This window comes from Motacilla alba, chromosome 5 (assembly GCF_015832195.1).
Source record: "Motacilla alba alba isolate MOTALB_02 chromosome 5, Motacilla_alba_V1.0_pri, whole genome shotgun sequence".
NCBI lineage: Eukaryota > Metazoa > Chordata > Aves > Passeriformes > Motacillidae > Motacilla > Motacilla alba.
The window spans coordinates 58136432-58156922 of NC_052020.1; the positions used below are offsets into that span (position 1 = coordinate 58136432).

The window sequence follows — 20491 nt, forward strand, 5'->3', positions numbered from 1 at the left end:
ACTGCAAGGAGGAGTAGATCAGTAGTGAAATCCAACCCCCAAGTTCCTCCAGCTTGTGTCGGGCTGGGAGCTAACAAGATGGGATGACCCGAAAGAAAATAAGGATATTAAGCTGTGTGTTTGAAACAATTACTGTCAGTGGAAGAGGAGGAATAAGCAAAATTAGTCTGCTTGGGAAAGGCAAAGAATAAGTTCCTTTCTAAAATTGCTAGATGTGTTTTTGTTATGATTTGTGCTGCTGAAGTTCCCAGGTGATAAAAATCCATGTGATGTTTCCATACAAATGTTGTCAGCATATTACCATAACATACCATATACATGGTATATATATATGTGTGTGTGTCTGTGTGTGTGTATATATATATATATATATATATATATATATACACACACACACACACTATACCATATAAATGGTACTGCCAGCACCTGAACTTCCTCCAGGTTCAGTATTTGGAAGAGGGTTAATTTGATGCTCAGGACAAACACACACACACACACACACACACACACACACATATATATATATATATATGTATGTATGTATGTATATAAATTATATATATAATTATATATATTATATATTATACATTATATATTATATATTATATATAGTACGTATATTCTATATATGTGTAATATATGAATATATATATATAAATATATTTAAAATATGTATTTTCCATTTTCCCTCTGTTGTTAAAAACAATAGCCTGAATTATTTGAATTGTAGCAGCACCTGGAGCCAGCAGCCAAGGCTGCAGCCCCCTGGGAGGAGGCACTGGCCAGGAACATGGGGAGCTGCTCTCCAGTGAGCCCCTGGCCCTCAGAGCAGGGGAGTCCCGGGGATGGAGACTGGGGACTTGGGGCCACCCTCGGGACTGGGGCCAGGCACACCTGTGACCCAGGTGAGTGTGCTTGGCCAGGTGTGACTGTGCCCAGGGTCACCCCGTGCTGCTGCAAGGAAGGATGAAGCAGCCCAGCTCCTTGGGGGCTGTTTTCTCTCTTTATTGCTGATTAGTGATGTGGGATTTAATCCCACCGCCATTCCACATTTCCTTTCCTCAGGAGATCCTGCTGTTTTCTTTATATATTATTTTTTTTCTTCTAGCCCTGATGCTTTTGGCCATCACTGCTGCTCCTGGCAGTTACCTGTGGCTGCTTTAAATGCCACAGGATGCGAGGGGATGTTTACATTTCCCCAGTTACATTGTCTTTGAACGGTTCTAAACCTGACTTTGATTAAACACGCTAATAACAAGAGAGGCTCCCTTTTTTTTTTTCTTTCTTTTTCTTTTTTTTTATGAATGTCACTTGCTTGAGTTGAAAAGACATGCTCTTAATACTCGCTTTTCATCTAAATCAAGAAAGCAACACTAAGCAAAAAAGTATTTAACTGTAGCATATAGGATTGTAAAGATGGTAATCAGGGACACTGGTAATTGAAGCTTTTGGGGGAGAACCTTTCTTCTGAATCCTTCAGTCTGTTTAATAGGATAAAATTAGCTTGAGTGGCTTGGTGTTTGAAGAGGTTATGATATAATTGGAGCTGCCTCCTGGGTTTGCTGCTGGACAAGGCGATCAGGTGGAGACATGGGAGGGCATGGGAACCTCTGAAGTAGAAGACTCAGCTTCTGCCATACTAATTAGCCTAAATTAGCTATGCCAGTTTTCTGCTTGCTTTTGAATTTCCCTGATAATGCTTTTATCAGGAGTGTAAGGGAAGGAATATGGAAACATGTGCAAAGTTCACTGAGGAATGTCAGGGGCGGTGGCTCAGGATTATTGCTGCAAGCTTCAGAAAAGAAAAAATGAAAAAAATGAAAAAACAAGGGGAAAAAAAAAGATTGAATAGCATTAGGAAATAACAAATGGATATCAAGTACAACCCCTAGGGATTTAGAAAGTACTATGGCTTGCGCTCTCCAACACGGAAGTTTACAAAACATCTGTAAGAAATTGATTATCTTGAGGATTATACACACATTATTTTGAGGCCAGCCTCCTCCCCCCGCACCCCAGCTTTGCTCTTGAGTGTTTAACCCGAGGTGAAGGAGGCTGTTCTCCTCCAGGCAGAGCCAGCTCCAGCACCTCTGCTTGCGCTCCATCACCCACAAGGCCTGGGAGAGGCCATTTGTGCTGTGTGAGCTCCTGCCATTTCTTAATTTTCACTTTCGACCCCAATTAATCAACTTTAACCATGCAAAGAGATTTGTGGCACATTCAGTATAGCTTGCATAAATCTATTTTAATTGAAAATGTGTGAGGGGGAAAGAAAATAAGGAGGGTTTTTTTTTTTTATGTTTTCTTTTTGTCCTGGGTGGATAGAGATGGATTCTGTTGCCAGTGGATGAAGCAAGTCAGGAGAGGTCTTCTTCAAAGGCACGTTAGAATGCATTTTCACAGATAAAACCAGCTCTATCCATGGGGAAGAGCTGAGGCTATGGGGAGATACAGTTTTTTTTCTTTCCCAATTAATAGCAGCCTTGGTTTGGAGATGGGTAATTGGGGCCAGAATTGTCCAAGTCTCTCATTGCACATTCAGATATTAGAAGCTGCAGGAGAAAGCCTCACCTCAGCAATCTGCTCTCCTAGCAGGGTCCACTGGCTGCAGGAGGCCTCCAGTCACAGGATGAGAGCATGGAATGAGGTTCTGGAAGAGCCCTCTGAGGGTGTCATGGTTCAGGAGCTCTCAGGCAGGAATTCTCCTCTGCTTCCCAGGAGCCATTCTTCCACCCAACACCTTTGATTTCTCCCCACCAGGATGTCCCAGGAATGATTTGAAAAGGCCTGTGTGAAATAAAGAGAGGATCTCAAGGGCATTTAAAGAGCAGAGTTTGCAAGGCTCACCCAAACCTTGGTTTGCTTATGGTTTCCCACTGTATCTCCTGGGTCACATCAGAGGATTTTAAACAGATTTTTGTCAACTCCATACTTAAAGGAGAATAATAGGGTGGGAGCTGTTCTGAGGGATTGTGATGGACAAGGGGTGAATTGTGCTCCAGAGGACAATTCCTAGTAAAATTGGACTTGTTTAGACACATTCTGGATCTCAGCACAAGCAAACCAGCCCGAGGGCGCTGAGCTGTTACTGTCCATCACTGCCTGCTTTCCATGGAAAATCAATAGGGATATCAGGGTTTAAAAACCCTGCTAAGCCATTTCATTGTGTTTTATCTTATCCTTTCTGGAGAGGCAACTGGCTGAGCTCACATTTCTAACAACTGCTTGAGAATGAGTTTGGAAGGACCCTGGATAATGAATTTCCTTCACTGCCTCCTCTGTATGTGTGCTCTTTGGGTCTCCTCTTAGCTGGGTGCACTTGGTCCTCAGTGAAAAATACAGTTCAGATTCTGGCTTTTAGGGCAATTAAACTGTCAGGAAAAGAGAACTGGTCATGACTGCTCCTCCTCAGACTCCCACAACACTTGTCCAGGCTTTTTATCAAACCTCTGAGCCCCACACGCCCTCCAGCTCTGACACACACATTTTATGTGTTCACTTGAGTGCCTGCACACAAACAAGTGTTGGAGCAGCTTCATCTCCCATCCCCGTGGGCCCCAAGGCACCATGCTGGGTGTTACCTGGTGTCTTAGCAGGGGTGTGAGTTCTATTCCCATCTGTCAGAGGTGGGGCAGTTATCCTCTGTTAATTGGGCAGTTTTCTTTATCTCTTCCACAGCCAATCCTCCCTCCACAAGATCTCTGCTGCCCATGGCCACTGAGTGTCCCTGCATGGCTGATCAAATTCCATCATCCCATGGGGAGATGCTCTGCCCAGGGCAGGAGCCAAGCATTCCTACCTGGATACAATCTGAGCCTGGAACAGCACAGCAGCCTTTGCCCCCTGCATTCCCAGAGGAGCAGCTTTCTCCTGCCCTGCATTCCCAGAGGAGCAGCTTTCTCCTGCCCTGCATTCCCAGAGGAAGAGCAGGCCCATCTCCAGCAGCCCTGGAGCTGCAGAGGAAAACTCCAGCCTTGTGCAGGATCCCTGCTCCAGCAGAACCACAGCTGGCCCTGCAGGAGGGCTGAGCCACCATGGAATGGCACTGCTGCCACCACCCTGACCCACAGGGCTCAGCTCCTGCTCTGACTCTGGCAGTGGTTTGTTTTCTTTTTATTGTACTATTGCATTTGTATTTTTAATTTTCCTATAAAAGAACTGTTATTTCTGCTCCCATATCTTTGTCTGAGAGCCCCTTAATTTCAAAATTATAACAATTCAGAGAGAGGGAGTATACATTTTCCATTTCAGGGGAGTCTCCTGCTTTCCTCAGCAGGCACCTGGCTTTTCAAACCAAGACACCTGCTCAGCTTTATGGGGGGCTTGGAGCCTGCAAATGCTTCTTCATAAGAACAACATCACTCTTGTGACCAAGTCCTCTCCACACAGGCCTTGCAAAGGTGGGTTTTTATCACTCCACTCAGTCTCTTACATTCACAAGGTTTTCTTTTGCATGGCTTGTTGGTTTCTCCAACTACAGAATAAAGACAGTGAAATGGTTTTTTAAATCGCCTCAGTCCAAAACCTGGATTTTTAAGCTTTCTGCTCTAAATTCTGCAAGGGAAGTATTCCCTTCCTGAAAAGTATAACACCCAGATTGGATTTTTGAGAGCTGAGGGAAGTAATTATTAATTAGAGAAAAAAGAACCAGGAAATATTTCTGGGGTGGTTTTTGCTTGTTTGTTTGTTTGTTTGTTTGTTTTCCTGTCTGACTTTCTTCTTTGGAGCACTGTCCTCATTTGACAGAAATATTTAACTGGAAGGAACCATGAGGCAAACTCCTGAATGACAAACAGCTGAAGAAGGGACCTTAAGCTGTTGTCCTTGAAGCCAGTGGTGAGCTTCCCCTTGACATCCCAGGGCACATCATCCAGCAGAGCCCAGCTCCAGACAGTTTTATTCTGCAGCCAGCAGTGATTCCTGCTCAGAAAAGGCAGAGCTGCTCCCCAGAGGAGCTGTGCAACATGGAAAAAACCTTGCACAGGTTAAAGGCTGGGCCACAGCCCCACCAGAGCCTCTCAGTGGCCCCAGCAAAGCAGGATTCCATCAGCAGTGACCAGACACTGATGCAAATCTAGAGAAAATGAGGTTGAGCACAACTCAGCTCTGAGCCAGCCTTGCACCTGTTTGAGCACATGGAGCTTTTACTCAGTTCATGGGCCAGAAGTATTTATCCCTTCAGTCCTTCTCTGCTCTTGCTGTTGTACCCAGGAGAGAAAAGAGCTGCAGAGCATGAACCAGCTTTTTGGGAGAGCTCCCTTCTGTGTGAGCAGTGCCTGCAGCTCCCCTGACAACAGAGACACTTCTGCTGTGCTTCTTGCTCGTCCTTGCCATGTCTCCTGCCAGCCAGATCTGCTCCTGTTCAGGCCACAGCACACACAATAAAGCAAGAATCATTTCAGCAGTTTTTGCTGACCCTTGAGCTGAACCCAAAGTTCCCCACAGGTCTGACAAATGTGTCACCTGGCTGATGTCTGATCTGCAAGCAGTTACCTTTGCCTGGGATGCCCCAGAAGCATGATGATGTGAAGTCAGGATTTTAAGGGGGGAAAAAAGAGAAAAAAAATTAAAAAGAAAGATGAAAAGAAAAAAAAAATCCAGGTATTAGTGGCTAAAGACACAAGCACTGGTTGGTAGGGAGTGTTTGAACCTGTCCTCAAGGCCACACCACAGCTGCAGGAGGGCAGGAGAGATGGAGCTCTGTTCCATGGGCACCACAGGAGGAGAATCCCCAGCTCCCATTCCTCCATTCTCCCAACAACCCACAAGGCAAAGCCATATGAAGCTGTTTCCCACCTCCCAAGGTGTTTTCTGGCTCGTGCCTCCATCCCTCCATGCACCCAAGACCTGTGAGAGACAGAAATAATGCCTGACCCTGCTGCAGGTTTGCTTTCTGCTCCCTTCCACCAGCAAGGACTTTCAATCCCAGTGGGCTGAGCCTGTTGGATATCTGGGGGGGAGGAAAAAAATCCCCTCTGCTTAAACCAATTCCCTCAAGCCTCTGAGGAGCAGCAAACCACAGCAGCCCCAAAGTGTGTGTGGGATCCAAGAAGCTTTCAGCTCAGCACAGCACGGGGGAGGGCTGGCTCAGCAACTGGAGTCCCTCCTTGGCTCCATCAGGCAATCCAGCAAACAAGTCATGTCTCTTAGAAGAGCAAAAATCTATTTCAGAGCTCTCTCTTTTTTCTGTGTGGGTGCTTATCTCTGGTCACTGCTGTTCACCATGTAGAGAAGTCTCTGTGGCATGCATTTCTGAGAGGGCAAACTGTCTAAAATTAGCTGTTAGTTTAAAATAAGAGACTGTGCAGTTCTCCAGGGAGGGGCATTCATCCTCCAAAGGAAACTGTCAAGGATTGTTCAGGATTACTCTCCAGCTGTTCAGGACTGCTGCATCCTTTTAAATTATAATGTCAACATGTCGCAAATAATATGGAATGACAATGTCTAATTTCTGTCCTGTGAGGAATGAAAAGGAAGGGAAATTGCTAGCATACTAGATACATCATACCAGATTTGAGAGACCAGGTAACCTTTCTAGCTGGCTGTAGGAGAATAATTAGCCAAAACATTAATGCAAATGTAATTTTCTAGCTAGCCTGTGAAATCTAGAGGCGTTATATTAAGCATTCCAGGCTAATGCTCTCCAGAATAGTTTGTGTTATCTCTGGGGCCAAGGGATGTAGCAACTCCTCCACTGATTGGATTCTTTATGTTGAGTAGCTGGGGGTTTATTTCCCAAAAGTGCTTGCTACCAGCACTGCTGGCTTTGAGGGAGTAATTTCGGTGCCAAGTTGCATAAATTGCATATGTGGAAGTGTCCAAGGCCAGGCTGGACAGGGCTTGGAGCAGGCTGGGATAGTGGAATGTGTCCCTGCCCATGGCAGGGGGCTGGAATGAGAGGAGATTTAAGGTTCCCTCCAGCCCAAACCATTCTGTGATTCCATGAATGTGGAAGAGGTCATGGTTTTCACTGACTTTCACACCCATGAGCAGCCCACAGTGAATTTATCCCCCACAAAAAGCTTGATATATTTCACCTGACTACATGAGAACACAGGAGATAATGAGGTTATTGCAGTTCATGGGCAGCTTGCATCATGTACATGCATATTCCATCTAAATTTTAATGCAGACCACCAAGACCAGGGAGGTTTTTGACAGATTTTACCTGGTTTTAGGTAGTTGTAGCTCTGAGGACTGAAGCAGACACCCACTCTGGGTTATGAGGTGAATTTCTGGGGTTCAGCTGAAGAACAGACACCTCATGTTGTGGTAATGTGGTTGCTTCAATCAGATGCTCAAATCCAGAGCTTAAATATTCTCTCAAGCTCTCAGGATGGCTGCCTATAAAATATAAACAATGCAATATGAGCAAGAAGTGTCCCAGGATACAAATTTTAATGCTCACATTCCATGCAGCACTGTATATTTTTCACGTTTAGTTAAAGAAGTAAATGAAACAGAAAGAATCCAACATGTTTTGCATTCCCTTGCAACAGGAAGCTGTTTTGATAAAACCTACAAATGATCCATATTGATATTAACTTTTTCTTTTTTTTTTTTCTGTAAACTTAATTTGAATTTAGAAAGTCTCTAAATGATAATTGAATCACAAGTCTGGATTAGGATTCTAGCAGCAACACTTGACTTGGTCAAAATCACTGTTATGAAGAGATGCAATTTTTACAGAGTACTTCACATTGATTAAGTAATGTGTGAAAATGGAAAAAAAGCATTCGAATCTTAATCATAGTAATTTGCATGAAATAAAAGTCTCTGTCAAGGGAATGCACATTATAATAACTCCTGGGTGTTTTGGTTGCATCAGTGAGCAAAGAAGTTGCGTGCATTTCTTCCTTGTCCTGATATGCAAGAATTTCCTCTATTTTTAGTGTACCTTTGATTATGTGAGGATTTAGAAATGCAGTTTTGTAGTCAGTGAGAGACTGTGAGACAAACAGGTATTTTAAGAGCAGCCCGGGTTCACAGCTGGTTGGCAATGTGCACACCTGAATGGAGCACAGAACTGTGAACCAGGATGTTGTAAACACGGGGAACTGATTTGGAAGCTAATTAAGGCTCGTTTGGTTTTGACCTGCACCAAACAATAGCACTAAATCAGAAAAGCAGATGCATTTTGGAAGCTACTGAACTGAAGAACCTTATCTGGAGCCCAGTGGAGTCAGCAGAGACCTTCTCACTGACTTCAGTCAATCAAGCCTTAGAAATGTTGGCGTTTATTTGCACAAACTGGTCTGGAGTAGAAGGGGTTTTAGTGCAGTCCCTGCTCCATTGGGGGCACACCTCAGTGCTGCTCTGTGCCGTGCTGGTGGCACTTTTGTCTGTCACTGGAGCAGACCTGGGAGCTCAGGCGCATTTCCCTGTCTGCCGGGACCATTGTGCAACCTGTTTCATTTTAAAGAGTTGCTATTTCAAAAATCAATGGGCATCAGCTGCTAATTACAGAAAATCTATGCCTTGGCCCTTCAGCAGGCTTTGCTTTTTTCCCACTCACCACGCTGCCTCTGCTAAGGGTTGGCAGCTCAGATCTGTAGCCATAAGTGATGACCTCCTCCAGACACCTTTTTTACATCTTTGGGACTCCGAGCAGCCTGGTCCAGTGGAAGGTGTCCCTGCCCGTGGCAGGGGCTTGGAACTGGAGGGTCTTGAAGGTCGCTTCCAACCCCAAACATTCCATGATTCTGGAATGCCCTCCAGTTCCCTTCAGGGTAGACTTTGCCACGTTGAGTTTCTGGTGAATGGTGTTCGCCCAATGGCACCTGGATTCCCACAATCATCTGGAGATTAGGCTGTATCTTTTGGCAATGTAAGGAAATAGAGGGTTGTGTGAAAAATGCTTTCTGTTTGGGAGCTCCCAGAAATGTGATTTTTGTGGGTGGCAGGTATCTGTCCTGAATGAAAGTCTGAGAGTTTGAACCTCTTCTTCATGCTCCAATAATCTTAAAGAGGGACAGGGACTCCTCAGCATTTATGAACTGTCAAATAACAGAGTGTTTTACCTCTCTTGGAGATTTGCACTTGGTCCAAATGCTCCAGGCTTGAGATTTTGCCATTTTCTCTTCCCTTTCTGCAAGCTGTGCTTTTAACGGGGGGCAGGTTCAAAGACCGCTTTGGAGGAGGGCCCTTTTATTTTGAGGCATGCTGCACAAAATCTGTTGAGACCTGCAGAAGTCACTGTGATATCACTGCCTTGTATCAGGAGGGATATTTAGTTATCCCCAGCCACAATATCATTTGGGTAATTGCTTCTTGCAGGGGATCAAGGCAGGTGTGGGAGGAAAAAAAAGTAATGAACAACTAAGCTTGGAAAGAAAACGTAGGTTGAAGTTTATCTCTTGTTGCTGAAGCTGCCAGTTAAGCTGGGAGCAGGAGGGGGGCTTGTTTGGGATTTATTCTGGGGGAGAAAGGCCCTGCTGTCTTCAGAGTGAGATGAGATCAAGTTCTGCCTGCAATGCCTCTCACATGTTGTAGTTGCAGGCCAGGAGATTTTTTTACATCAAAATAAAGGAATGGATGGACCTGCACTTATAAGAGAGTTGGCATTCCTACAACAAGCATGTAGGTTGATAAGGATTTTCTTTATTCTTTTCAAAAATAACCTTTCCTGTGAAATGCAAGCTCAAGAACATTATCGGTTACATAGAGAAATCACATGAAAGGCTGCATTACAATAATGAAGAAAAGAGATTCTGAGACGAGAGCAGCAGCAAAGGTACTCAGTGCCTCCTTGGCTTGAGCTGCTCCTTCTCCACACAGCTGAGGCTTTCAAACCTTGGGTTTTGGCAAAATCCCACTTGGGGGGCTGGGGGAAATTAGTGCACACAAATCACCCACGAGGCACGATACTGGGATCCCATCCTGCTTTGCCCAGGGAGTATCCAAGGCATGGGGGCAGCCTCAGGGTGTGGGAAACGTGTTATGGTCACGGGGGGTTCTTAGTTTATGGGGTGAGGGGGATGATAATTTGCTGTGTTCTCCTAATTTGAGAACGTGCCCCTTACCAGAGGGTATTAATGGGGTGATGGCCACATCCCAGGTCCTGCAAATGCAGCCTTGGTGCTTTAAGGAAGGGAAGTCAAACCTACTGCTCTCAGAAAGCATCCTACAGAAAGGGGAAGAAGAAATTCATAGGAAATAATCCTATTAATTAATGCCCAAATCCTGGTCCCTGTGCACAGCCTGTGGAAGAGTGCGTGCTGAGGAGCAGAGGCAGAGGAAGGGGAGGAAATGCCACCTTCCTCCTCCTCCTCCTCCTGCTTTCTGCTCTGCTCTACCCAAAGTAGTCCCAGCAGCTCCCACCCAGCTCAGAGCTTCATGTCTGGCCCTTGCAGGACCATGGTCAGGAGCACACAAGAAGTCAGGGTGAGAGAATTGTGTTTTTTCTCCACAAGGCAGTGATGAAGGTGTTTTGTGTGTCCTTATAAAGAGGGGCAGCTGCTTCTTGAAATCCTCCTGGCCCTGCATCCTGGTGTCCTCTGGCTTTGGGCATTGGGGTCATGATATATTTCAAGGGACAATCCAGATGCACTAAATCAGGAAGGGCGGAATACAAAAATACCTGAGATGGTTTGAGGACATTGGGAGTGCCTGGAGTAGGAAGGATTCTGGCTTTGCAGAGTCCATTTAGAACCCTGGAGGCAAGAGATCCAGGAGAAATGTGTTAAACTGGCTCAGACTCACTCCTCAACTGCTCCCCAAAGCCTGAAGAGTGGGCAAGGCTTTCCAAGTGGAGAGTCCTTTGCTCTGGTAGTGGAACCTCCTGGTGAGCCAGCAAAACTCCTCTCTGACTCCAGGTACAAGTCCTGTTCCAGAAAACAATGCTGAACTGTGCCTTTTCCCTCAAACAACGGCAGTCCTAAGATCTGAGGCCAAATTTCAACCAATTGCAGCAAGAGATGCTCTATTTTTCTAAATGTTTTGTAATTTTCCAGTTGGGAATGTCCATGTTGAACTTAAGGAGAACATAAAAGAAAGCTTCAGCACAAAAGGTGTGATAGGAAGGGACTGGGGATTCAGGGGTATAAATCCTTAGGAATGCCAGAACTTCACCAGTTCCCAGGCTGGGAAAGAGCTTCTTTGACTGGTTTTCCTTTAATTGCAGAGGATTTCTGCAAGTCCTGGGAGCTCAGAACATGATCTTTAGCAGTCAGGAACCATTCCCATGCAAGGAAAGGTTTTGATTCCCAGCTCTGCAATGCCACCCTGCTAAGGAAGTGCAGCAGTGAATGACACGGGTGATAAACAAATTACCCAGAGCATTTAAAATCAGCTGTGAGAGCAGCTGCCCTTGGATGGACACACATTTATGGAACAGGCCCCTGGTGTAGGAAGCAGCAATCCCAGAGAGTGGAAGGTGATATTTGGCTTCTCAGCACATATTTTGGAGAGTTGCACTTCCCATTCATAGGAGCCACCTTTCTTTTTGGGCTCCACTCTCTGTTCTTATTAATCCAGAGATTCTTCCCTTTGCTAAACCAGGAATTCAGGACAGATCCCTGGAGAATTGCACAAGTCTTGAATCCCCAAGCCCCTTCAAGCTGTAGGATGCCACAAGGGCAGTGTGATCCCTGCAGGGTTTTTAGCAGAGTCCCTTCTTCTAACCCTGCTTGAGCAGCTCTGTTTTTAAGGGATGCAGGAACAGGTATTAAGATATTCTGAAACATCATTAGCTCTATTTACTGAGCCTTTAGATGTGGGAGTGACTGCAAACATCTGGAGTGAACAGGTGGAATTCCACTGTACTTGCTGTACACATTTCTATTTTTATGGTGTTTGGCTTCTCTTTTAATTGAACAACAATTCTTCCCGCAGACCCAAATGTTACTACAGGCATGTCTGAATTTAATTTAACTGGCAATGAGTTAAAAATTATTATTTCAGAGGAATTTTTGATGTTAACTAATGAGGCATCATTTTCTGTGCATATTCCTGCCATTTCAGGCTGCTTCCCTGAGGAAGCACGGGTTCTACAGTACCATTGTCCATCTGGCAGATTGTCCGAGGCACTTTCCACCCTGTTGGTGAGCAGGCTGGGGCCAGGCTGTGGTGCAATGGGGTGCAGTGGAGAGGTGGAAAATCATAACTATTCACAGAGCACCTGCTGCAGAGCTGGGCTGTGGCCCTGTCTTAGGTGGGAGATGGGGGTGTGTGTTCTATTGCCATCTGTCAGAGGTGGGGCAGTTCTCTTCTGCTCATTGGGCAGTTTTTTCTTTGTCTCTTCCACAGCCAATCCTCCCTCCAGGAGATCTCTGCTGTCCATGGCCACTGAGTGTCCCTGCATGGCTGATCAAATTCCATCATCCCATGGGAGATGCTCTGCCCAGGGCAGGAGCCAAGCATTCCTACCTGGATCCAATCTGAGCCTGGGAGCAGCACAGCAGCCTTTGCCCACTGCATTCCCAGAGGAGCAGCTTTCTCCTGCCCTGCATTCCCAGAGGAAGAGCAGGCCCATCTCCAGCAGCCCTGGAGCTGCAGAGGAAAACTCCAGCCTTGTGCAGGATCCCTGCTCCAGCAGAACCACAGCTGGCCCTGCAGGAGGGCTGAGCCACCATGGAATGGCACTGCTGCCACCACCCTGACCCACAGGGCTCAGCTCCTGTTCTGACTCTGGCAGGGATGTTTTGTATTACTGCATTGTTTATTGTATTTTCTTTTCTTCTCTAATAAAGAACTGTTATTCCTGCTCCCATACCTTTGTCTGAGAGCCCCTTAATTTCAAAATTATAACAATTCGGAGGGAGGGGGTTTGCATTTTCCATTTCAGGGGAGGCTCCTGCCTTCCTTAGCAAACACCTGGCTTTTCAAACCAAGACAGGCCCCAAGCAGCTTCTGTTGCTGCCTGGTTTTGCTGTGCAAGGTCGGCCACATCTGGTTGGCAAAACCGTGGACGTGGGGTCTCATCTGAGTGGCTGAAACCAGCAGGACTCACCCGATCCCACTCCACAAACAGCTTTTTGGTCTGTGGGAAGCTCTGCTTTTACAGATCTCACGCCTGGTATAAACTGCTGACCTTTTGCCTTGAGCCTGATGCTTCATCCGAGGTGAAGGTCCTGGTCCTGGGGCTGTTGGTTCCCAGTTCTTCCTCTGCTTGGCTTCATCTCAGTGGGCAAGAGCACCAATTCCCTGTGGTGGAGCAGACACCTCTAGGTTCTCATCTTCTTCATCACCACCCTGCAGCTGGACCAGAGCACTTCTGGACCCTTCCATGTTCAGGCAGGACAGCACTGGGAAGGGAAACATTATTTTCAGTTTAAATAAGAAGAAAGCAGCAGCCCTCAGGCTGCTTGGGGTGAATTATTCAGGCTGTCTCCTGCCCTTTGAGGCATCTTTTCCAAACACCTTCAGCAATTCTCCAGGACCAGGAGTTGTCTGATTTACACCACTCACCTTTGCTGTTTTTCTGCAAATGTGCCAATCTGGAAATGCTGCCTCAGAAAGATGGGGAGAGAATTTTTGCAAGGCTATGGAATGATAGGACAAGGGGGAATGGCTTCAAACTGAAAGAGAATAGGTTTAGGTTAAATATCAGGAAGAAATTCTTCCCTGTGAGGGTGCTGAGGCCCTGGCACAGGGTGTCCAGAGAAGCTGTGGTTGTTCCATCCCTGGAAGGATTCAAGGCTAGATGGAGTTTGGAGCAACCTGGGATAGTGGAAGGTGTCCCTGCCCATGGCTGGGGGTGGGAAATGGATTATTTTCAAGGTCCCTTCCAACCCAAACTATTTTATGTTTCTATGACTGTAGAATACATTCATTTTTCCCACTTGCAGTTGCTGGGGGTTTTTATCATAACTAGTGAAAAATCAAGAAAACAATCACAGTTTCCATAGACATGTGGTGGCTGTTGCCCAGCATGGTGTCCTCCCCATGCAGGTGAATATTGGGCTAAAGGAGAAGGAATTCAGACATCCCACTGGCGTTTTTAACATCCCCCCTGAGGAAGTCCCATGAAATGCTGGGACGATGTTGTCCTCATGCTCCTGGAATGCACCATGATATCTGGGAATCCTTTCCCCCTTTTCTGCAAAGTGTCCCTGCTAATATCAACCCCTCCAAGGCTCTGCAATGGCTGATTAATTCATCCTTGTAAATTCTGCCTTCTGATCATCAGGAGATGCAAAATATTAATTGCTGATGTGGTAATGAGATGTTAGGATGCAATGGGAAATGCAGATCTCTGCACCTGTTTGCTTAGCTGGATTTCCACTGATCAACTAAACCCACCCATATGTGCTGGGGAAAGCACAAATTTTCTTGTTGCAGACAATTCACTCCAGTCATTTTTGCCACATGGAGGCAACAATTATTTTTCATAGGTATTTCTTATAATTGATTTTTTTATTATTAAACTGCAAGTTTTGCCATTACCTAAACTGTGATTTATTTATTTTTGATGGTAGATCCTTAAAATGGACTGTGTCTTTCCAAATCCACTTTCTTTACTCCACCCCTGCACACATATCCCAGTTAATATTTCTTGTGTCAAGGTAACACCAGCCCTGGTTTGCAGTTTGTTTGCTCCTCGTTTCACCCCAAGGATTGAACTGGAATTCCTCACGTGGTGGCACCCGAATAACTCACTGCTCCTCAGAGGTGGGTCCTGCTCAGCTCCTCCTTGGCCTCCACAGCTTCAAGCATCCCTCATGGCTAGTGAATATTGAATTATTTATACAAAATAAATGGTGCTTCCAGGCTGAGCTGGAAGAGCTCCACCTCCAAGGCAGTAGTTGGGTAACCAGCAGGTTCAGCTGCTTGGGGAGACCCAGGTTTGTGTCTTTCTGCTGAGTATTTGAGCCTGGCCTTAGGGTTAGCTGTAGCCACAAGGGATCCGTTTCTCCCCAGAACAAAGCAGAATCACAGAATCTGCTGAGCTGGAAGGGACCCACAAGGACCAGCAAGCCCAACTCCTGGCCCTGCACAGAACCATCCCCAAGAGTCACACCATTGTTGAGTTTTATCTCCTTTTTGCCAGGGTCAGGATTAAATGCTCGAGATGGAATTTCTTGTTGGGACTCAGATGTTTATTAGTTCTTATCTATGTTACAGTCTCACAAACCCTGAGTTCTACAGCACTTCACTCTAACAAACTAAAAATGGAGCCTTATCTCTCTTTCTGCAAGGCTTTTTAAGGATAAACTGTCCAATCAAGAAGTGACACCTCAATTATTTTTACTTTTAACCCAATAACCAACCACCCATGGCTGCAATGTGGACTTTTTTATCCAATTACACAAAACCACCCAAACCCATGGAGAAGAAGGTGAAGAAGGACCAGCCCCCACCCTAAAACCTCCATCTTGCTTTTTATATATTCTATATTCTAAAACCTTACACTCTTAAGTTTTCCAGCCTGTGATATCACACACTTCTATTCAAACTCCACACTCACAATCCCAGTTCTAACACTCAATTTTGGAAGCCTTCTCCACGGCCCCAGGTCAATGCAGTGTTCTCTTGGGGGTCAGTGCCTGTCAGCACAGAAAGCCAAAAATTCTCAGTAACCAGGGTTCCAACACCATGGGGCTCAAGAATGTTGCCCATACATTGCACTCATCAAAACATGAAGAAGAAAAAGTCAAAAATGAGAAAGGAAGGTGCTGAATGTTGTCGGAGGGTGGGGCAGAGAGGGGCTGCCGGGCTGTGCCGGGTGTCCCTCCTTTCCCACGCCGCATTCCCAGCGCGGCCCCTTCCCGATCCGCACCTGCTCCCGGCACGCACCGGAGCCTCCCGGCCTGGGCGGTGGCTTTGTGTTGGCACAAAAAAAAAGGTGAGCAATTACTAGGCCACACCCCTGCACGCAGCTTCTCATGCCTCTAAGGTTTCTAAAGCCGCGAGTATCAGGTTCCCAAAATCACGGCTGCCCAGGAGGGAGGTGTTGCACAGGCTGCATGGATTTTTCTCATCTGACAGCAGAGTTGGGCTGCTCTGTGCTACTTTTGGACCATCACGTTATTCAGACTTCTTTTTACACTGTCCAACCTACTTTTTAAAGAATATTTTAAAGACTATCTTTGTTTTTAAGGGCATCATCTAGTTTTTAACATTAACCATGGTGTTTTTTGCCTGCCTTTCAATTTTAATGGCATCCTGTGCCTTTCTCTCTTTCTCTCTTTCTTTCCTTCTTTCCTTCCTTCCTCCTTCCCTCCTTTCTCCCTTTTCCCCTCTTTCTCTCTCTCTTTCTCTCTCTCTTTCTCTCTCTCTTTCTCTCTCTCTTTCTCTCTCTCTTTCTCTCCCTTCCTTCCTTCCTTCCTTCCTTCCTTCCTTCCTTCCTTCCTTCCTTCCTTCCTTCCTTCCTTCCTTCCTTCCTTCCTTCCTTCCTTCCTTCCTTCCTTCCTTCCTTCCTTCCTTCCTTCCTTCCTTCCTTCCTTCCTTCCTTCCTTCCTTCCTTCCTTCCTTCCTTCCTTCCTTCCTTCCTTCCTTCCTTCCTTCCTTCCTTCCTTCCTTCCTTCCTTCCTTCCTTCCTTCCTTCCTTCCTTCCTTCCTTCCTTCCTTCCTTCCTTCCTTCCTTCCTTCCTTCCTTCCTTCCTTCCTTCCTTCCTTCCTTCCTTCCTTCCCTTCCTTCCTTCCTTCCTTCCTTCCTTCCTTCCTTCCTTCCCCTTCCTTCCTTCCTTCCTTTTCCTTCCTTCCTCCCTTCCTTCCCTCCTCTCTTTTTCTCTTTATCTTTCTTTTCTTTTCTTTTCTTTTCTCTTTCTTTTCTCTTTCTTTTCTCTTTCTTTTCTCTTTACTTTTCTCTTTACTTTTCTCTTTACTTTTCTCTTTACTTTTCTCTTTACTTTTCTCTTTACTTTTCTCTTTACTTTTCTCTTTACTTTTCTCTTTACTTTTCTCTTTACTTTCCTCTTTCTCTCTTTCCTTCCTCTCTGTCCCTCTTTTCCTTTCTCTCTCTCTCTCTTTCCCTCTTCCATTTCTACCCATGTTTTAATGCAAACAGGCCCTTCCCTACAAACGGCAGCTGACATCTGGTTTTCCATCCCTCTGAACCCAGCAGTGCTGCTGCTCCAAGTCTCAGCTGGCTGGAAACCTATAGGCAGCAAACATTTACATTCAGCCTGTCTAACATCATCTGGGACTTAAACCCAGAACGTTGGTGATGCATGGAGATAGATATTTAGTCACATCAAAGCTATTTGCTAATTGCAGACACTCCATTCTTGTTTAATGTTTCATCTGCAAGATTAGTTGGTTGATTTAATTGGTTCAGGAAAACTTATGTTTTAAGGCAAAACATTAGTTAAGATGTAATGTATTCCCTTATGGAAAATTCCCATCAAACTGAATACATTGGTTTGTGCTCTGTAAGTCTGGTTTTGATGCTGTAGTCAGTCTGCCTACAGAACTGAATAAAAACTGCACCTTTTTATTGGAACTCTACCATTTCTTACCAATCTTGCTAGGTATTTGGTCTTGTAGGATCATTCTAGACAAAAAACCCATAGGATAGGGTTTTAATTGTTGTCTACAGTGTGGTTTAGTTGGGTTTGTATTATGTGAATGGGTTTGTAAGATATGAATGGGCTTGTAATTTAAATTGATACAGAAAAGGAACAAAAAGGGGTGAAGTCCATGTCCAGGACTGCATGCCTACAGGAATATATCAAATTTATGTGCAAATATACCTTTCATATGTGTTCATGTGACACAGGATCAATGTAAACGCTTACATGTGTGTCCTGTTTATGTTCACAGACAACTTAAAACCTGGTCCTGCAATAGAGGTGGCACAGGAGGTTCCTCCAGACTCAGCATTTTACCAGAAAACACCCCAAATATTTGCCCAGCTTCCTAGCAGTGCTGCCCAACCTTCAGGGAAGAGCAAAATTTCAGAGGGAATAATTTGACCCCAGCACTGGCGTCAACCCTGAACATTGGAACCCACAGCTGAGCTCCCCTAGAATGGCCAGGGATTTCCATTGTGCATTTTTTCCTGAAAAGCTCCAAGAGATTCTGAGCTCACTTTGCTGCTAAAGGAACATTTTTGAAGCCCAAACCCTCAGTATGTTTCCATGTCTACATATGAATATTAAAATGTTGAGTACATGGACCACCAAAAGTTTGTTTAGCTTGAAGTTAGAGATTTGTTTTGCTTAGAATTGAGTCTCTTGATATTTGGCTGATCTCTTTGTACTGGCTTTTATCTTAATTGCTTTTTAAGCTATAATTATGGTGCCACATCCACATGGCTGTAACACCATTGTAGTTTGAGTGCATTTCCATTGCAACTTCCGTTTTTAAGTGTTTGGGTTTTTTAATTCAGATGTGAAATTTACATACTGCAGCCATGAAACTTAGCAAACAAAGTCTAAGTAAGGGAGAAAATCCTTTTTTTTATAATGTTTGAGAAAATAAAATAATTTTCTGAATACTAAAATAGGGGCAAGAAAAATTTAGTTATCTCCAATGTTGCAATTTAAAAAAGGGAAATATGTTCCATTTAAATATCCAGCTTGAATTTTGCATGCTATTACCCCATAAATAGAGACTTACACATTTTAATGTGTATATACCAAAGCCATATTGACACTGCAGACTATCACTGCTCCTTAAGGAAATGTCATGGGCTTTCCTTTCTTGTTTGAAAGAGCTGTGAATTTATAATTCTCCCAGCCAGTTGGTTTTAATAAGGTATCGCTCCATTATTCACATTTAAACCGTTCTCTAAGTACCTATTTAAAGACTAAACCACATCAATCCATTAGGCCACTAACACAGCCCAGCTTTTAAAAGGTCCACACAGGGCTGTTAGCACAGTGTCCTGCCAGCCCTAATCCCCATTCCTGCAGAAACATTCCTTCTTTTTCTTCGCTTGGGAGAAAGAGAATTTCCAGCCAGTGTTCCACAGCATCCCTTTCTCTGCACAGACTGAGGAAATAACACCAGGAGTGTGGAGTGTGTCCAGGGTGGGTGAAAGAGGGAGGCAGTGCTTTCACCTGCCCACCTCACCCATGTTTTTAACCCCACTAGTGCATATGCTGAATTTCTGCAGGTTTCTGGGAGTAAATTAAGATTTATCCATCTACAGGCCTTGGGGACAGGTTCTTGCACCCTTAACATGTCAGAATAATGCCATATTGTGCAAAGGAAGATGGTTTACATTCAAGCACACTTAAGATTTCATTTATTTGGGTGCTCCTGTCCCAGTTTTATTGAAAAAGGGAGATCTGTTGTGTTGGGCTCGTGTCATGTTAGGGGACAGATCAGTTGCTAGCAAACAAAAGTTACTCCTGTTTTTAGCCTTCTCACTGCACTAATTTTAGGTCATTTTACAAGGTCCAAAGGTTCCGGACCAAGTCCCTGTTTGACCATTAATTCTTTTCTTTTTGCTTAAACCGTGTAAAAAAAGAAACAACAACAAACATCCCAGTCTGCAGAAGAGACCGGGGCAACTCTTGTTGCACGCAACCCGTTCGGAGCGAGACGAGAACGACTCCACCGCCGCTTCCACCAGAAAATCCCTCCGAGCAGCTGTTTACTCCCCCACTCCCAGCCTTTATTTCCTGCTCCTTTTCTGTGTAAATAACGTGCTTTTCTCTGGAGGGAAAAGGTGCCTTTCCCTGCAAATGAAGCTCCCCCTCCCGACCCCCCATGGCTGGGGACACTTTCCCCAACTCCTCCCGCGGCCGCCGCAGCAGATGACGAGGACCTGAAGCCTTCCCAACAATGTATTCCCCAAGATGCTGTCGCTCCATAAACTCTCCCAGCCATTTCCAGCCCCTCAATATTCCACCCCCCCCCCCCAACCCCAACACGCCACCCCAAGCACCTCCTTTGTGCTCCATTCAAGGTTTTTCTGAAGTGAGACAATCTTTCCCGTTTTTTTGTCCTCTGTCTGCATCAAAGTTAGGACTTTGTTAGGGATTCGTGCTATCGGCATCTGTTACCTCTTTTTCTCAGGGGCTAAGGAGGAGGCTGCTGCAAGGCTGAAAAAGGCTCTCATTCAGCCTGCAATTGCTTCTCTTTGCTTTCCTGTCACACTGTCAACCTCAATCAGAAGGCAATGAAAGTGATACAGAAGCAAAGCTTTGCTGCCTCCTCCTAGAACAAAGAGAGTCCCATAGCCTAGTACAGATTTCACATCCAATTTAACTCTTTGGAAAAGGATTTCAGGAAATACATAGTCAAGAGTTGAAAAAATGGAGTTGGGTCTACTATAAAGGCTAAAAGTATTATCCTGGCTTAGATAAGCTACAAAGATAGGTTGATACTATTTTCTAGCATAAACCACATTAGCTGGCATTACACATTGAGCTTTCTTTACTCGTTAAGTTGCAAGGAGATTTGAGAGGAATTTAGCAGCTACATAAAATGACTCTTTCATGATTCTAGCTTTAACAGTCATTTTAGTTGTACAAGGTGCATGAATAGCAAGGACCTAAATCATGTTGTTTAACAAATCTGGTATTAGAGGGTTAGTCTCAGTTTACTTATTAAGAATTTAGTTGAGTAAAGGATTTTAGGACTCAGTTCTTTGTGT

General features: G+C 44.9%; 1 protein-coding gene across 4 annotated transcripts in view; it reads right to left on the reverse strand.

Annotated features, from left to right (window-relative positions):
- LOC119701664 overlaps nucleotides 1–20491 on the reverse strand; it is a 99220-nt gene that overhangs the window by 5510 nt on the left and 73219 nt on the right. For 2 of the 4 annotated variants that reach the window (XR_005257136.1, XR_005257134.1), the window contains exons 4-6: nucleotides 12953–13247; nucleotides 7172–7347; nucleotides 687–2790 (exon numbers count right to left, since the gene is read on the reverse strand). The gene's annotated coding sequence lies outside the window, so the exon portion shown is untranslated. Of the gene's footprint in view, nucleotides 1–686; nucleotides 2791–7171; nucleotides 7348–12952; nucleotides 13248–19898; nucleotides 19998–20491 lie in introns of those variants that run through there. The other 2 variants (XR_005257137.1, XR_005257135.1) reach the window with 2 other exon arrangements.